The 18,732-nt window shown below is 40.3% G+C and overlaps 1 pseudogene; it reads left to right on the top strand.

The window, feature by feature from the left end:
- Window positions 1–10,590: 10,590 nt before the first annotated feature.
- On the top strand, window positions 10,591–13,522 carry LOC144253371 (WASP homolog-associated protein with actin, membranes and microtubules pseudogene; annotated as a pseudogene).
- The last annotated feature ends 5,210 nt before the right edge of the window (window positions 13,523–18,732 follow it).

The raw sequence follows: 18,732 nt of genomic DNA, 5'->3' as shown, positions 1-18,732 counted from the left end.
GGTGCATGCCACTGCACTCAAAGGCTTGTAATGAAGAAGAAAAAAGAAAGATGAAATAATTATGCATTAAGGACAATACTGCTCAATACATTAACTAGAGTAGCTTGACATAAAGAAAAATGTCCTGAATTCAGATCCTCTCTCTGTAAACAATAGCTCTTTGATCTTGCACAAATCATTTCTCTTGGACTCAAGTCTCCTTCTAAAAAATAAGACCATACTTCATTAGTTTACCAGGTTGTTATGAAGATTTAAGGAGATAATATTAAAACATGCTAAGAAAAATAGTAATGAAGTAATTAGTTCTTTAATCCTGAATTATTCTGGAAAGCCAATTGAAACTCAAAGTATATGTTATCACAGGATTTAATATTCAAATGTTAAGGTTATTGGAAAATACTATTAGGTTTTTATTTTGGATATTGACTGTATTCTTCTTTAGGCCTTATAATTCAGGGCAAATCAGCATTGGGATAATTTAAAAATCCAATTTATTTATGAATATTTTATATCCTTAAATTACATAATATAATTTTCCCTGTTACGAAACTAAGCAATTGCACCCAGGGCAGAAAATTAACAAATGCCAAAACTGACTTGGCCTGCTACTATTCCTTCTCTATCAAGTCAAATGGAACCAGCAGATCTCTGTGAGAATGATGCTTAGTCTCCATGTTCATCTTAAGCTGACTTGGATGACAAAATCCTATTTTATACACAGATATTGATGTGTCAGTATGGGGCTTAACTGTCAGATATCTCAATTATCTTAGATCTTAGAATGCTGCTTTTAATGACTTCCCAGTGAGGCAGAACTTGAAAATATTCTGAAGCCTTCAGGAAAATGGGCAAGTAATTTGAGAAATTTTCATCAAAATTGAAGAAAAATCACTAGAGATGCCAATTAAAGTCATCACACTTCCCCCTTGGAAACAGTAATATGAGACCTCCCCCTATCAAAGAAAGGTGCTTCACAGGACATAATGAGGCTTTTGGGTTCTGATCTGTTAGCAAACATGAAAGGAAACTTATCTCTTCCTATGACATTATTTAAAGTATCTGATAGTTTTTAAATGATTCCAACTAATATTTGCAGAAAAGACAAAGAATGACTCACCCTGAAGGTTTTGGCTAACACATGTGCTCTATGTAAGAATTTAAGTGGAGGTCATGGTGTGCTTGCTCACTATGTGTGTGACTAAAGCTAGATGGCTCACATGCCAAAGCAGAATGCAGCTGCTTTGAGAATCATAAGTGAGTGCAGCCGCACATGCATATCTGAACTTCAAAAACAAGTGTAACTTTCAAACCTACATTGTTCCATGAGGACTTAGAGACAGTGATCAGTCAGGACAACTGGGTAGTAAAAGTTAACCATTGCCACACTGCAAGACCATTTCTAATAACAACACTGCAGCAATACAATTGACAGAAATGACAGAAATGAATAATGATTTTAAAGTCCCTTATTTTCCCTTTCAGCTGTGTAGTAAAAGAGAACTGTCTTCCTTGAACTTAAAGAATTCACATACCCTGGGGATATTCAAGAAGGGTAGTGAAAAAGATAGCTCCCAGAGGAAAGTAAGGAGTTTTTTTTTTACTAAGCTGAGCATTTAAAAATGCAAATACCTAATAAGAAAAATCATATTTGCCATAGTGGACATTATATTTGGAATGAAGTGGATAAGGCTGGGATCTATAAGGATAAACGTTTTAAAGTTCTAACATATGGGCTGGAGGTGTATCTCAGTGGGAGAGGTCATGATTGAGGACCTGGGTTCAATCCCCAACACCACAACACCAGCAGAAAAAGAACAAGAAAGTCCTGTGAGATATCCTGCACTAATCACTACTGCTAATTAGCCTAGACTTCTGCAGTGTTAATGGCTGATGAAGGGACTCAGTCACTGTCATTCCTAACATATTTGAACTATGAACACTCAAATGATATATAAGATGATAGTTGTGCTTATTTTCAACCTCCACTTAATGTTGATTAGTACTTTAATTAAAACACTTACATGTTGCAGCCACTAGCAACAGAATAACATAATGCAGTCCCTCCATCCTCATCTTCCGCAAAGACATCAATACCTCCTTCAATAAGAAGCTTGATTATATCTGGTGATTCATACCTCACTGCAAGCATGAGGGCTGTTCTAAAATAATGGAGAAATAATTTTGTTTTTAGGTACTTTAAGAGCTAATTTTATGTATCTAATCAATTTAATATCTTGCTTTACATATCTTAACAGACATAAGCATCTTGGGGGATCATCTGTGCAAATCATCTCTCAGTCTAAATAGAAAAAAAAAAAAACAAAGAGGAAACTTCTTGTCCCAATAGGGAATTACATGGTAGAAGTTATAAACATAAAATCACTTGATGGACAATAACTGTGATGAGGCTATTTATCTGAAGTACATAAAAGATTTCAAAAGAAGAATGCCCCATTTCTTCCTCAGTCTGATGTAATATAACTCATAGTCAGCTTAAAAGTCAAGCAAATAAAGGCTGTGAGCAGGCTTAAAACAATTGCTATAATAATAATGGTGATAATCAGTCATTATTAATTCAGTTAATAACAATGAAAATAAGCATTTGGTAAGGACTAAAATCAATGTTTATGTTTCATCTTACAACCACCCTTCAAGCATGTTTTGAATGAAAAGAATTTTTTTCATATCAGGAAATATATTTAGTGATAAGTAATGTTTCCAAAGTGTCACACTTTGTAACTAGGAAAGCTGGAAATGCAACACAGTCATTTGTGAATTTAAAGCCTATCTTCTTTCTCATCACTACAAACCTATTTCTTCATTAAAGAAAATGTATATGCCATTAAAGCTGTTTTTCTTCCCTCAGCCCTAGCCAATTAGAATTAAAAGCATCAGGGCTGGGGTTGTAGCTCAATGGTAGAGAACTTGCCTAGCACATGTGAGTCACTGAGTTCAATCCTCAGCACCACTGAAAAATAAATACATAAAGGTATCGTGTCCATCTACAACTAAACAATGTATTTTAAAAAGAAAGAAATCATGCAAATAAAAACTACTCCTCACTCCAGTCAGAATGGCGGTTGTGAAGAAGACAAGCAACAATAAGTGTGGGGGAAAATGTACACTCATACACTGATGGTGGGACTGAAAATTGGTGCAGCCAATCTGTAAAGCAGTATGGACACTCCTTAGAAAACTTGGAATGTGACCACATTTGGACCCAGCTATCCCATTCCTCAGTCTATACCCTAAAGACTTAAAATAGCAAACTACAGTGACACAGCCACTTCAATGTTTATAGCAGCGCAATTCACAATTGCTAAACTGTGGAAGCAACTTAGATTCCCTTCAATAGATAAGTGGATGAAGAAACTGTGGTACATATATACAATGGAATATTACAATTGAAAGAGAATAAAATTATGGTATTTACAGGTAAATGGATGGAGTTGGAGAATATCATGCTAAAGGAAATAAGCCAATCTCAAAAAAAACAGGGACTAAATGTTTTCTCTGATAAGTGGATGCTAATCCATATGGAGGGAGCAGGGGGTGAGTAGAGGAACCTTGCATTGGGAAAAGGGGAGGAATGAGGGGATAAAGGCAGGAAATACAGTGGAATGAGGTGGATATCATTACATGTACATTTGCACAAATGGTGTGACCCTACTTCATGAACAACCAGAGAAGTGAAAAAATCTGCTCCATTTGTATATAATGAATTGAAGAGCTTTCTACTACTATGCACAACTGATTAGAACTAATAAAAAGTCCTGAAGAAGGGAAGAAAAACATCAAAATATATTAGAAAATGGACATCTAGCAACAGAAATTAATGCTCAATTAGGAATAAGTTAACATAAATATTCTTCAAAAAAAGCAATTTAGAGTCATCCAAAAGGAAAAAAAAATCATCAAAGTCTATTTATGCTCAATATAACCTTTTAAAGGAAAAGTATAAGAAATAGAAGTTAAAATTACAATAGAGAGGTTAAGAAATACATTATTCAATCAAAAAAATGACAAAATCCATATTTATTTAAAACTTTTTTTAGTCAGCTTTTTAACAACTGTGACTAAAGGACAAAACCAGCACAATTGTAGAAGAGAAAACATTTATTCAAGGGCTCATTGGAGTCAGAGGTCTTAGTCCGTAGAATCCAGCTCCATATCCAGGGGCTCAAGGTGAGGCTGAATATCATGGTCTGAGAGTGTGGCAGAGGGAAGCAGCTCACATCCTGATCATGGTGATCAGGAAGCAGAGGGAGAGAGAGAGATCTGCACTTGCCAGACTCAAACATATATTCTAAAGCCATGCCCCCAATTCCCACCTCCTCCAGCCACACCCTTTGACACCTCAGACACTTCAGTTACCAGTCAGTTAATCAGTTAATCCCTGTCATGGGATTAATTCATTGATTGGGTTAAGACTCTCACAACCCAATTATTTCTCCTCTGAACCTCCTTGCATTGTCTCACAGGTAAGCTTTTGGGGGATACCTCATATGCAAACCATAACAAGTGAACAAAAAAATCAACAATTTCTACCTAAAACATGGTTTGTGTTCATATTTTTCACTCTACCCCAATATGTATAAATTAATATTCTCCTTCCCATTAATTTAATATTTGGCTTGAATGAGTGTTTTTAAAGAATAAACTACTATACCTCCCTCTCATGTCAACCGCATGTATATTTGCTTTCGCCTTAATTAAAAATTCTGCCATACGGTGTTTGTTTTCCTTTAGGGCAAGTAAAAGTGGGGTGCAGCCATCCTGGAAAACAACAAAAACAATTTATTAACAATTTTGCTTATTTCTCAATTGAATTCAAAATCTTATAACACACCTCACAAACATAAACGTAAACACTATAAAATAAATGAAGAGCAGCCTCTTCCTTCTATCATCCTGCACTTCCACATGAACTGCTCTTTCCCCTTACAATGGGTTATGTGATTGCCATTATCTCCCATCAAAACCAAACACTTCTTGAGGACAGGGTATGTATCTTTTTTCTCTATGGCCCCATACCTGAAGCAAAGTAGTAAAAGGGCTTAAGTATCCTATTGAATACATGGGCTAAACTTTTATCTCTAGAGCTGGGTTTATCAATCAATATTCCAAAGAATTTCCAGTTTTACAGAAATACCAAAATTCATCAAAAAATTTCATTGATTCACTATTAGAGAAATACCACAGAATTGTGCATTATGCATCCATTAGTAAGGACATCCGTGTACCATTGCTAACACTAATTTGACAACACTTTTTCATAGCAGACATTCACTTATGAAGAATTCAAGTTATAGGGATACAGTTCTAAGAGTTATCCAATAACATGGGAGGTTCCTCCATGCAACACAAATCCTGTTGAATCTCCTCTATATAGTTCAAGATCTTAGACAACAATATAAGGCACTCCCGTTCCACTAGGAAAATGCACTCTTGAGTTAAGAGAGAGAGGCTTCTAAAAAGTAGGCCCAAATCTCCATCATCTCGGATTTGGCCCCAACTTCCTTAATAAGACTCCTATACACAATAATTAAAACCAAGAATCAATAAATAAGATGGAATCAAACTAAAAGTTTTCTTCTCAGCAAGAGAAACAGTGAAGTGAACAGAGAACCTACAGAATGGGAACAAATCTTCACCACAAGCATATCAGATACAGCACTAATCTATACGATATATAAAGCACTCAAAAACTTCAACACCAAAAAAAAAAAAAAGAAAAACAAATAACCCAATCAATAAATGGGCCAAGGAACTGAACAGATACTTCTCAGAAGAGGATATATAATCAATCAACAAATATATAAAAAAATATTCAACAACTCTAGCAAGTAGAGAAATGCAAGTCAGAACTACTCTAAGATTTCATCTCACTCCAGTCAGAATGACAGCTATCAAGAATACAAATAACAATAAGTGTTGGTGAGCATGTGGGGGAAAAGGCACACTCATATGTTGCTGGAAGGACTGCAAATTGGTGTAGCTAATCTGGAAAGCAGTATGGAGATTCCTTGGAAAACTTGGAATGGAAACACCATTTGACCCAGCTATCCCACTCCTCAGTTTATACCCAAAGGATTTAAAAATAGCATCCTACAGTGATGCAACCACATCAGTGCTTATAGCAGCATAATTCACAATAGCTAAATTGTAGAACCAATTCGGATGCCCTTCAGTAGATGAATGAATAGAGATACTTTGGTATGTATACATAATGGAATATTACTCAGCATTAAAAGAGAAAAAAAATCATGGCATTTGCAAAAATGGATGGAGTTAGAGAATATAATGCTAAGTGAAGTGAGCCAAGCCCCCCAAAACAAAGGCTGAATGTTTTCTTTGATATGAGGATGCTGACTCATAATGGTGATGGTGGGGGGAACATGGAAGGAATGGAGAAACTTTACAAAGGGGAAGGAGGGGATGGGAGGGGGCATGGGTGCAGGAAAGACAGTGGAATGAGTTAGACATCATTACCCTAAGTACATGTAGGAAGACACAAATGGTGTGAAAATACTTTGTGTACAACCAGAGACTTTGAAAAAATGTGCTCTATATGTGTAATATGAAATGAGTTGCATTTCTCTGTCATATACAGCAAATTAGAATACATAAATAATCCAATAAAAAAGAGAGAGGCTTCAAATGAACTTTGAGTCATTTGGTACCTGCGTTTTCTCCTATTATAAGATGAAAGATATTACTCTTACATGTTAGAAAGTTAATACAAAATGTATTCATAATAATCATCCTGGGACCATAATGCACATCCACTTTACCAAATTCTTTTTTATTCTGGTTCCATTTGAATTGCTGCTTAAAGATATTTATAATTTTAGACAAACTAGAATTCAGAAATTTTGTGTATCAATAAAAGTTTTATACTGATCTACATGAACTATTTTTAACATCATAAAAGACTAAAGAGACAAAGCTGAGGACAAAGATATAATACTGCTTGCACAATGTGTATGCTCTCCACCTAACTATGAGTAGCCTAATGAAGCTTATAGAAACTCTAATGGGAATATAATTTATGTCGTACATATAAGTAAAAGGTTTGGAAAGCAAAAATTTATAAATTCTAAAATTCAATTCCATTTCAAAGAGATTAATATAGTCCATAAGCCATGTTCTTATAAATTAATATAAACTATCATGAAGCCATGGAATTGTAAATAAAGTATAAAACAGGAGTTATAAAACTTCTTATAGGGCAAAGTATGGGATTCTGAGTGAATGAATGCTGTAGCTATCCAGCACAATCTGGGGAACACCCATGCCAGGTATGAAAGGGCACCTGAGCAGAGTGTACCACATGGTAACATGGGCTCAAAGGAGACTCCACATGGTTCTTCAAGAGAAGCTTGAACTCCATATTTCCACACAACTCTCCTGAATTTTAAATGTGGAGTCAATTTATGTACACTTATATTAAGTAAATATATCCATAAGATTAAAAAGTTCCAACATTTGCTACTCTTCTAATCAAGAAAACCCTGCTTATAAACAACATCTGTTGACTTATGTCACTGTCAAAATAAATGTATTTCAAATATTTTGGAAATAAAGGTGGGGGATGTTTACCTTGTTTTGAGCTTCAATATTTGCATTATGTAAAAGCAGTCTTCCTGCCACTGATGTGTTGTTAGTACAGACAGCATGGTGGAGAGGAGTTCCACCATTGGGATCCTGAACATTTACATCGGCACCATTTTCTAGAAGAATAGTTGCACATTGTTCTTCTTGCTGTTGGATGGCCTGTTGGTTTGGTACCAAGAAATAGATTGTCAATTTCAAGAATTCAACACAAACGTTCCATGGGATTTACTAATTAGTTATATTTAAATGATATTAATCAATTTTTCCTCTAAGTATGTAAATATAGTTCATCCTTCACAGAAATACTTTGCTACATCTACCTTAATCAGAGGTGTGTTGTTGTCACTGTCACAGAGGTGAATGTCGCATTTGTTCTTTACTAGAAAATCCACCACTTCTGCCTGGCCATAGGCACATGCGTAATGTAGAGGAGTCCTACAAAAGTAAGATTTGTTAGGAGGTCATAGAGCTCCCACTTAAATCAGACAATTATTCATGCCACTGTAAACATTAGATAGCATATAATTCCTCTCCCTTCAAAACAATTTCTTCAGAAGAAACAATCTTTATTAGCTGTTATTACAGCTAATTAATGAAAATTAATGAAAGATTAGCTCATTCTAACTGCCTGTTCCACTGACTTCTTTCCTCCCCCACCATACCCCCCCGGCTGAGGATTAAACTGAAGGGCACTCAACACTGAGCCATATCCAGAGCCCTTTTGATTTTTCACTTTCTGCCATGGTCTCACTAAGTTGCCCAGGCTCATGTTGAACTTGCAATTTTTCTGCCTCACCTTCCCTCTCAAATCACTGACTGATATTACAAGTATGCACCATTGCTTCTGACACCAGTGAATCTTGATTTTGGTTGTGTATTGTTAATAATTTCTCAGATGTATTTTAAGGACTAAGTATTTCAATTTTTAAAATGTTTATTTACACATAAAAGAAAGGCCCATCACCCATCCATGGTGCCTTACCTTAAGTGAAATGTGATAACACAATTGATCAATGGAAGTTCTAGTCATATGAGTGACATTTCAATAAGTTTTAGTTACAAAAATTACTATAGATAAAGAGGGTTGAATAAGAAAACATCAATAGACCAAATTTAAAGCAAAGTTATTCTTGCTTTTTTTTTCAAGAAACATAAAGCCAACGGAAATGTATGATTCAAAAGAATTAGTATGTTTCACATTGTTCAGTATTTAGATTTGTAGCCCTTAAGTAAATTGAATATATCCAATACTTAATATCAGTATTAATGTGATCTTAACTTTTCAAATGGGCAGTTTACAAACTCTTATCTCCAGAAGTGCTTTTGTTTGAAAAGCCTGAGGAAATTCTTCACTTCAAATTGAGTTCTATTAGTTCAGTTTTAAATCTCCAGTCAGGGAAACATGAATTTTAAGAAAGGAGGACCTCAGAAATAGTAAAATATATCAAATATATAATAGGTATTCAGGATATGAGTGGTGAGTAAATGAAATTGAAAGTATACTTGGGGAGTTCAGTGTGTGGTGTTTTTTTGCTTGTTTGTTTGTCGTTCTCTACTGGGAATTGAATCCAGGGGCACTTAAACACTGAGCAACAGCCACAGTCTTTTTTATTTTTCATTTTGAGACAGTGTCTCCCTAAGTTGCTAAGGGCCTCTCTAAATTGCTGAGACTAGCTTTGAACTTGAGATCCTTCTACCTCAGCCTCACATATTTCTGGGATTACAGATTTACACAAAGGCACCTGGTGGGGAGTTCAGCATTTTTAAACAAATTTCTTATAAATTAAAGCAATACTTTCAACAATATTTATATTTGCTTTCTTTTACTTTCTTAAGAATGTAACTAAAACAAAACGATAAACCTACAATTGCATTTATGAAATAAATCTGTATGGAATGAAACATACATGTATAGCAAATGTATAGGCACTAATATCTACAAGCACAGATGAAAAGATTACCTTTTCTTCTGAAGAGGCTAAAAGTTGGCTAAAGATAACAATCTACAGAAACAAGATTCATCTCCCTGCTCCTCCCAAAGATTATTTTATTAACAAGTAGTTCTCATTAAAACTTTTACACATATGCATTTTAGAAATAACAGGTAAGGAAAGGGAAAAGTAGAAGCCAATGTGGAATTTTTCCAAAACTTCCCACATGGAAGTTGAAAAAAAGTAGAACACAGAAAATGTCAAAATACTGCATTACTACAGAGCATATTAACTGCTGTCAATGAAACTAAGGTAGAAACAAACAGAAAGATAAGGAGGAATTGCCAAATATTGGAGATAAAATAAACATTAAACAAAAGAGGAAAAGAAATCTTTACTCATAATTTGAATGCTGAAAATAATGGCTCAGTGTTTAAATTTTACTACATTTTGTTTTTTTATATATTTGTGCCTAACACAAGACCACAATCTATTTGTGTGTATGTACTATCAAGCTTCGTTTTCACTTGATATTCAAAAAGACATCTTCCCAGGTCAACATACATTTATATCTTTGTCACCTCTAATGGTTACATAATATTTCATGCTAGGAATGCACTGCATTTTCTTACTACAATCAGTTCTATGAGTCCTTTCTAACACACTGCTATATTAAGTCATGCATATTTTATAATATCCTAAAGATAGTATAAAGAAATTGATTTGTACAGAAATAAACATTATTAAAATGTACAATACTATCATTTATTTTAGAATTCATAAGGAACTCAACCCTTAAGCAGCAACATAAGTACCACTACTCTTCATCCTCACAAGTATTGTAGCTAAAAACTGTATTTCATTTATTATTAAACTTAAATTCCTTCTCTTACCAGGGACACAAAGTCCCTTTTCCTATATACACAGGTCACTTGTGCATCTGAAAAAAGGTACTTTCCCTAATTTAAATTATAAGGTTCAGGGGCTCTGGAATACAGCTTAATGACAGAGCACTGGAATAGAAAGCTCAAGGTTCCATCGCATGGCGCAGCGGCTGCGGGGTGAAGGGACCCCGCCTGAGCCTGCCAGGGCCACGCCCAGTTGGGCCGGCCTGCTCTCGGCCGCGGGGTTCCGCGGCGCACACCGGCAGCTGGCGGCGCTGTGGCCGCCCCTGGAACACAGCTTCCCACAGCTACCGCCCCAGCTGGACGTGGCTGGCTGCGGGGCCGGGGACCGTGGGCGCGGGCTGTGGGCGCTAGTGTGGCCGGTGCGCGTTGGCCTCGGAGAGACCGCGCTACAGGAGCTCTGCGGGCAACTGGAGCGCTATCTGGCCGAAGCGGACCACGGCTGCGGCGGTGTCACCTTGCACAACGCGCTCTTTTTTTTTTTTTTTTTTTTTTTCAGGGAGGACTGGGGTGAGACCTGCATTATTTAGAGAAAATGCGCCATATAGTGAATTAATTTTGCCATGCAGATATTCAAAGCAAACTCAGGGAACTGGAGATGTTGCTCAGTGGTAGAACACTAGCCTAGCATACAATTTATTTCCACAACTATTTAAAAGGGCAAACTAAGTGTTCAGTCAGAGGCAACAGTGAATTTATCTAGAGAGAAAAGAAGCCCATGATTTGAGTAGAATTACAAAATCTACTTGGGGGGGGGCAAGAGTAAGGAAACTAAATTGGGAATTCAGTAGCAAAAAAAAAAAAAAAATCCCAGAAGATTATTCTGTTAAAATTATTTGAGACAACTCTCTATACACCAAATCCAAAGTGTCTTTGTATCATCTAGAATGAAAAAGGGGCATTTCCTTCTAAGTCAGGGAAAATGTTTTTTTTTAATTTTAAAATTAATATTTTATTAGCAGGAATTTACATACTATTATCCAGTTCTTTCTGCCCTTGGTTACAATTAAAAATTTTTCCTCTTAGAATCCTGAAAAAGCAAGCATGAAGAGAAGTATCAAACAAAAACATGACCTTTAGTATCAGATGGACTTGACTTTGAATTTCATCTTCTTTACTTCTTAGCCCTATAACCTTCAGCAAAGACGCCTCTTCCCCGCGGAAAGCGGCGCTGCCGACTGGGAGAGCCGGCAGGAGCTCTGGGAGCGGGCCTTGCGCGCGGCGGCCCAGGTAGGAGCCCGGCTGCACCAGGTTCTTCAAGGACATGAAAAAGCCAACAACATGGTATCATTGATGAAAATTTATCAAGAGGAAGATGAAGCTTATCAGGAATTGGTTACTATGGCAACCATGTTCTTCCAGTATTTACTGCAGCCATTCAGGGACAGGCGGGAAGTTGCAACTTTATGTAAGCTTGGTATTTTGAAGTCCCTGGATGAGGATAATCTGGGTCCTAAAAGGGTAGTTGCCCTGCAGAAGGAAGCCAAAGAATGGAGCAGAAGTGCTGAAGAAGCTGTTGTCTCTATTCAGGAGATCACTGTGAATTATTTTAAGGAAACCTTAAAGCATTAGCAGGAATGCAGAAACAAATGGAACAGGATGGGAGGAGATTTGGCCAGGCTGCCTGGGCCACAGCCACTCCCAGATTAGAAAAACTCAAGCTCATGCTAGCTCAAGAGACCCTGCAACTCATGAGAGCCAAGGAGCTGTGTTTAAATCACAAAAGAGCGCAAATTCAGAGAAAGGTGGAAGATCTTCCAGAATAAGAAAAAAATATACATGTTGTAGATGAATTAGAAATACAATATTATGAAATTCAATTGGAACTATATGAGGTTAAATTTGAGATATTAAAAAATGAAGAAATACTTCTTACTACACAGCTGAACTCTATTAAAAGACTTATAAAAGAGAAACAGGATGAAGTTGTCTATTATGACCCGTGTGAAAGTCCAGAGGAACTTAAAGGTATGGATCATGTAGCCGACCTGCAACATGGTGGGAACTTGGAGGTGAAAGAACTCAGCTTGCAGTGCCAGAAGCTGGAGGCCAAACGGGGCAGGATCTGTGCCAGGAGAGCCTCGCTCAGGAACAGAAAGGATCAGTGCAAAGAAAACCATCAGCTCAGATTGCAACAGGCTGAAGAAAGTACAAGATATTTTCATCAGCATCATAGTATTCAAATGAAAAGAGACAAAATAAAAGAAGAGGAGCAAAAGAAAAAAGAGTGGATAAACCAAGAACACCAGAAAACACTCCAGCGATTAAGAGCCTATAAAAAGAAATATTCAGTTCAATCCTTACAGCAGACATCCTGCTGGGAACCCGGGACTCCAAACCTGCCAGCTGACCTTCCCCAGCAGAGGTCCTCACCAGTTTCTCAGCTTGTGTCAGCCGCTCCCCGAAGCGCTCCTCTCCTACCTGAAGTTTGTACTGAGAAAACCCCCAAGGATCAAGACTATCACAGAAATATCCCTGTCCAGATTTTTGTTCCAGTTGGTGACCGAACACACTTCAAATCCAGTGAAGAGCTGTCATTGTCCCCACCACCACAACAACCTTCTCCTCCTGCTCCTCCTCCTGCTCCTCCCCCTCCCCCCTCCCCCACCCCCACCAACTCTCCCTCCACCTCTTCCTGCTCTGGCCTCTTCTCAAGCTGCCAATCATCGGAACTTAGGTCTTGGAACTTGGGTAAACGATGATCAGCCACGTTCTCTAGTGTGTGGGTCACCTGCTGAGAGACCACCCAATTCCTTGGAAAGTTTTCAATGCCCAGGATCTATGGATGAAGTGTTGGCCTCCTTAAGGCACAGCGGAAGCCCTCTCCAGAAAGCGGAAGTGCCCTTTTCACCTGCTCCCCGGATGTCAGTCAAGGAGCACATTCTGGCTGCCATAGGACAAGGGGTGAAACTAAAGAAAGTCCACACAGACTTGGGCTCAGGCCTCAGCGACAAGCCAACCAGTGACCTAGAGAGGAGCATTAAAGCTGCATTCCAAAGAATCAAGAGAGTGTCTGCTGACTCAGAGGAAGACAGCGATGAGCAGAGCCCCAGCGAGTGGGACCATTAAGCATGTCTCTAAGTCTGACAAAGGTAGATGGGCCACACAACACCCGAAAAGATCAGCAAGGCGCCTGATGCAGTGCCGCATACCTGGAATCCCAGCAACTCGGGAGGCTGAGGCAGGAGGATGGCAAGTTTGAGGCCAGCCTCAGCAATTTAGAGAGACCCTGTTTCAAAGTAAAAAATAAAGGGCTGGGAATGTATCTCAATAGTGGAGCACCCCTGGGTCAATCCCCAGGATCCAAATATATATACATTAGTGGGGTTTGGGGTGAGATATTGCAACTTGGATTTGGTGTTGTGGCTTTTAAAGCTGAGAAGGGAAGCACACATGTGACCATTACATACCAACCCATAGGTAGATAAGAAACCCATGTGACCGTCACTGGCCTAAAAGAATAGTACATATTTTTTTTCTCCATGGGTAATCTAGAATCATTCCTTGATTCTGAAAGAAGTTTACACTACTCTGGTAAACAGCACTATTAGACTACTGACTGTTCTCCTGTGCATACAGCATAGTGGTTCCTCACATTTAAAAGGTTTGTATGTGAATATTATTTTAGCAATAATAAGAGTAAATTGCTTCTATATTCAGAAACTATTTTAAATACTTAAATAAAATTTATTTTATATGTCAAGCACTATGTAAACTCATAATAAAGAATTATTTATAATCAAAAAAAAAAAAAAAGAAAGCTCAAGGTAATGGGATCAAACCCCAGGAACAAAATTAAAAACTAAAAGAGAAAAAGAACAAAAGGAAGCCTTGTTTTTCAGTTCATTCTTTCTAAGAACTTTGTCCACATAAAATGTGTACAGAAGGATTTGTGTTTTCTTCTAACATTTTTCTCATTTTGCATTATTTAAAATTAATAATCCATATTGTATCAGGGAATTATTTTTGTGACATAAAAATCCAGCTAGTTTTCTACAATTATTACACATTTCATTGACACATAATTATTTTTCTACGAATATGATATTCATCAGTAGCACATTCTAAACTTTTTCAGATATTTGGGTGTTTCTTGTTTTATTCTGTTCTACTCATTTATCTGCCTTTTGTCTGTTGGCAAACAATATGTGACAGTTGATGGGGAATTTGGTACACAGACGGGCAAGTCTTTACTACAAACAGTGTCATAATTATCCTAAAAGTTTGAATGTAGAACTCAAAAATTATTAAGGTCTGACATTTTTATTTGGTTATTTGAAACTGTTAACCATAGAAAGAGCTCAGACTTTGGTAATAATAAATATTTCTCTTAAAATATACCACACCAGGGTTCAGGCTCTGGCTATTCAAAGTGTCCTGAGAACAAGCCAGAGAAGGGGCACTAGGGCAGCAGCTTACTGTGCAGCCTGTGCATACCCTGCCTGCAGTCATCTTGGCCCTGGTGACTGAGAGCCTGTACCATTGGATGCAGTGAACAGATGTTCTGATCTCTGTGCCTAAATAAACAAAAGAACAAGAATGGATAACTGCAGAAAATGATAACTGAATGGATAACTACAGAAAATGATACCTGGACAGCATAAATCTGCAGATTTGCATTTAAAGCATTTAGTGAATTTTCCTTAATGTGATCAGCGTGAAGGGGTGACAAGATTGAAAACCCACAATGTGTTTTGGAGAATGTGAATGCTCCCATGCATGACTTCTATTCTACTGTCTCAGAATTCATTAAAGTTAACTTAGCACTTGCAGAAAAAAAAAAAAAAACAACAACAACAACAGGGGTCCTCAATAATCTTGTTAAGAAAATGGTTGATTGGTCAAGAGACACTGAGAACACATGAACTAGTAAGTAAAGTATATGAGAAGCAAGAAATGCATAAAGAGGAGTAGAAGTGGCAACCCTAAGAAAACTAATGTAAAAAACAACTGCAAAACTGAAATCAGAACAGAGAACAAAGAATCATCTGCCCACATCAAAGACCCTTACAAGGCTGCAGATTAGACAAAATGTAAACATAAGTATACAGCAATAAAGAATAGTGGTGTAATTATATTATGAGTGATTTTTTTATATAATGAACTTTCCCACCTGGACTATAATATACTTTTTATTTTTTTCTATTTTTATTGATTCTTCTTAGTGAGACATAATATTAGGGTTAGGGTTAGGATTAGGGTTAGGGCTAGGGCTAGGGCTAAGGTGGCATAGGCACAGGCTGGGTGAGGACACAGGTCAGCTCCCTCCAGCCTCAGGCAGATGCTCCTTCTCGCTGACCCTTCAATGTCTTCCCTGGCTCTTTCCCCTAGGCTGCTAAGCACAGAATGCAAATATCCCCTAGGGCAGGACCCAGGGACAGAAGTGTGGACCCAGCAAAGCTCCTAGCCCAGACACTGCCCAGCTTTGGGTTGCCCCCAATGTGTCAGGAAGCATGATCCTGCCCTCTGCCAGCCCCTCCCGCTGCTTCTCAGCCCCCTTAATGGGGTCCTGGCTTCCACTGTGCTCTGTCCCCTTGGTGAGCAGCTCTGCAGTGCTGGCTGGCCAGCCTCCTGAGGGGATATGTCCGCACCAGGGAAACCGGCTAAATTTTTTTTCCGTGTAGCTGCTTAACAAGAGGGTCTGGGCGTCAGACTGCCCCAAGGTCTATAGGTGCTAAAGAGTCCCTGAGGTTGTTAAAGCAAAGCATCCAGGTAAAACAAGGCCACCTTTCTGCCCTATCCTCCAGGGAATGGCCTGGATGACGCTGGCTTCTCCATCGGCTCTGCCTCCCCCATGAGGTCCCTTGCACCAGGGGCTGCCGGCCTCTTGGACTCTATTACCTGTTCTTCTTATCAATGTCATTGACATGACAGCTCCCTCGAAGGAGACGCCTCACTTCCTCCAAGTCGCCATCCCTGGCAGCTTTGTGTAGGCGGCCTGTGGGATTGTAGCCCACGACCCTAGCTCGCAATCCGATGGCGCCCAGGGTCTTCCTAAAGGTGTTCATCCTTCTCCAGGGGCGAGGGTGGAGGTCAGAGGCCACCTACTGTGTGAAGAACAAGTCCCCCATAGGGCAGGACCCAGGCACAGAGGGGCAGACCTGGCACAGGCCCTAAACCAGCTCAGGGATGCCCTCAACTTGTCAGGAGGCTTACTCCTGCACTCTGCCGCTTCTCAGCCTCTTCGCTGCTGAGGTCCAGACGCGGCTCCACTCAGGGCGCCAACTCATCAAAAACAGTTATTGCTCACACGTGCATGTGTATGCACGTGCAGTTATTGCTCACACGTGCATGTGTATGCACGTGCACAGGAGTGCCACGGGATCTGTCTAACCGTCAGCGCTAACTGCACTCCTGCGCACGTGCACAGGAGTGCCACGAGATCTGTCTAACCTTCGGCGCTATGCACATGCGCAGGAGTGCCGCGAGATCTGTCTAACCTTCGTGCTAACTGGACTCCTGCGCACGTGCTTGTGCATGCACGTGCACAGGAGTGCCATGGGATTTGTCTAACCGTCGGCGCTAACTGCACTCCTGCGCACGTGCATGTGCATGCACGTGCACAAGAGTGCAACGGGATCTGTCTAACCTTTGGCACTAACTGCACTCCTGCGCACGTGCATGTGCATGCACGTGCACAGGAGTGCAACGGGATCTGTCTAACCTTTGGCGCTGACTTCGCTGCTGCAAGACCCACAGTGTGAGCTCCAGTCGGCGCGGGCTCCTTAGCCCACTTAGAAGGTGTAGGTGGAGTCCCAGAATCAGCGATGCTGGAAGAGGAAGTAGAGCCTGGAGCAACTCAGGGTCCCAGTAGATAACTATAGAAGGAGAGCTGGCCAGGAATTCCCAAGCACAGCGTGCAGCTTGGCACAGGAGGGGGCGCGTGGTGGCCGCGGCGCGGTGGGACGACGGAGCTTGGGGCGCAGCTCTGGTGCCAGCGGTGGGACCTTGGACCGGTGAGTGTGGGCTCCGGCCGGCTGGACTCCCTGGTCCGGGCTGCCAGTTGCTTCCAGGCTCCGGGCCAGGCAGCCTCTTGGGGAGGGGCGTGCGCGGGGTCGGGCCCCCAGCGGCCCGTGGTCCAGTGAAGTTGCCGCATCGCGCCGCACGCGCTCCAGCCGGGCGGCGGGGCCGACTGCGGGCCGCGCTTCGCCGGGCAGCCCTCTGCGTCCTCTTGTCTGGTTTCCACCGTAGCGGCCCGGCAGCCCTCCTCTGCTGCGCCCTCGGTCTTCTCAGACCCCCACGATGGTCGGTGCGCGTTATGGAACACGGGAGAGCTGTCCGCATTCCTGAGCCTGCAGCCATCCTGATGACAGCTGGGTTGCACCATTGAAGAAGTAGCTGCTTGATTGACAGCCCCGTGGCTTATGTGGTAGTGGCAGGGCTGAAAGTCTGATGGGACCTCAGGAGCAGTGGCAGCATTCATTATAACCCAATTAGATGAAGCAGCAGCCCCCAATCTCTACCTTACCAAGCCAACCATCTGTCCTTCTTCCAGGGCAGTGAGAGTCCAGAGGCTGGGCTACTGTAGCTGACATTGGAACAGACCCAGTGGGACATGATGGTTTCCCTGGTAACCAGGAGACCTGTGACAGCTTCTCTGGCAATTACATAATTGGTGGTTAGATTGTGCTTCCATGGCTAGTCATGCCTCCAAGGTAGCAGTCATTTGATGGACAGGCCCTGTTGCATTTGCAGAAGCTTTCTTGCTAAGTCCCAGTCACTCCCTCTGATGAGAATCCAGGAGTGGAGCCATTGATACTAGTTCACCTGGGCTTGTGGGACCCATCTGTACCCCAGTATGGCCCCATCTGAACCCAATCTAGGGCTGCTGCCTGTTTGTGTACCAGGGTAGCATCAGCTGCAGTTGTGCATAAGACAAGGACTTGACAGTGGTCAGTCAAATACCTGGGTAGTTGTTCACTTCCACCAGCTCAGGGTTTGTCTGTCATTAACAAAAAGTCAAGTCAGAAAGGAGGTTCCTTTGGGGAGGGTCAGTTGCGCTTATTCTTGCTCTCCAGCAGACCCCTTCCCACTTTTTTTAAAGATGGACACAATATCTATCTTTATTTTGTTTATTTTTATGTGATGATGAGGATTGAACACAGTGCCTCACTTATAGGAGGCAAGCTCTCTACCACTGAGCTGTAACCCCAGCCCCCTCTTGACTTTTGATATGAATCTGAAAGTCCTAAAAGCACTACAACATTTTTATCACTGTGGTTTTAAATTGGTATTTCCTTTAAAGTTAAAAGTGGGCATCATCTGGAGGAAAAGTTTCA

The sequence above is a fragment of the Urocitellus parryii genome, chromosome 2, assembly GCF_045843805.1.
Source record: "Urocitellus parryii isolate mUroPar1 chromosome 2, mUroPar1.hap1, whole genome shotgun sequence".
In the NCBI taxonomy this organism is placed as follows: Eukaryota; Metazoa; Chordata; class Mammalia; order Rodentia; family Sciuridae; genus Urocitellus; species Urocitellus parryii.
Note: the sequence above shows the minus strand (reverse complement) of the source record. Positions and strands in the feature narration are given on the sequence as shown.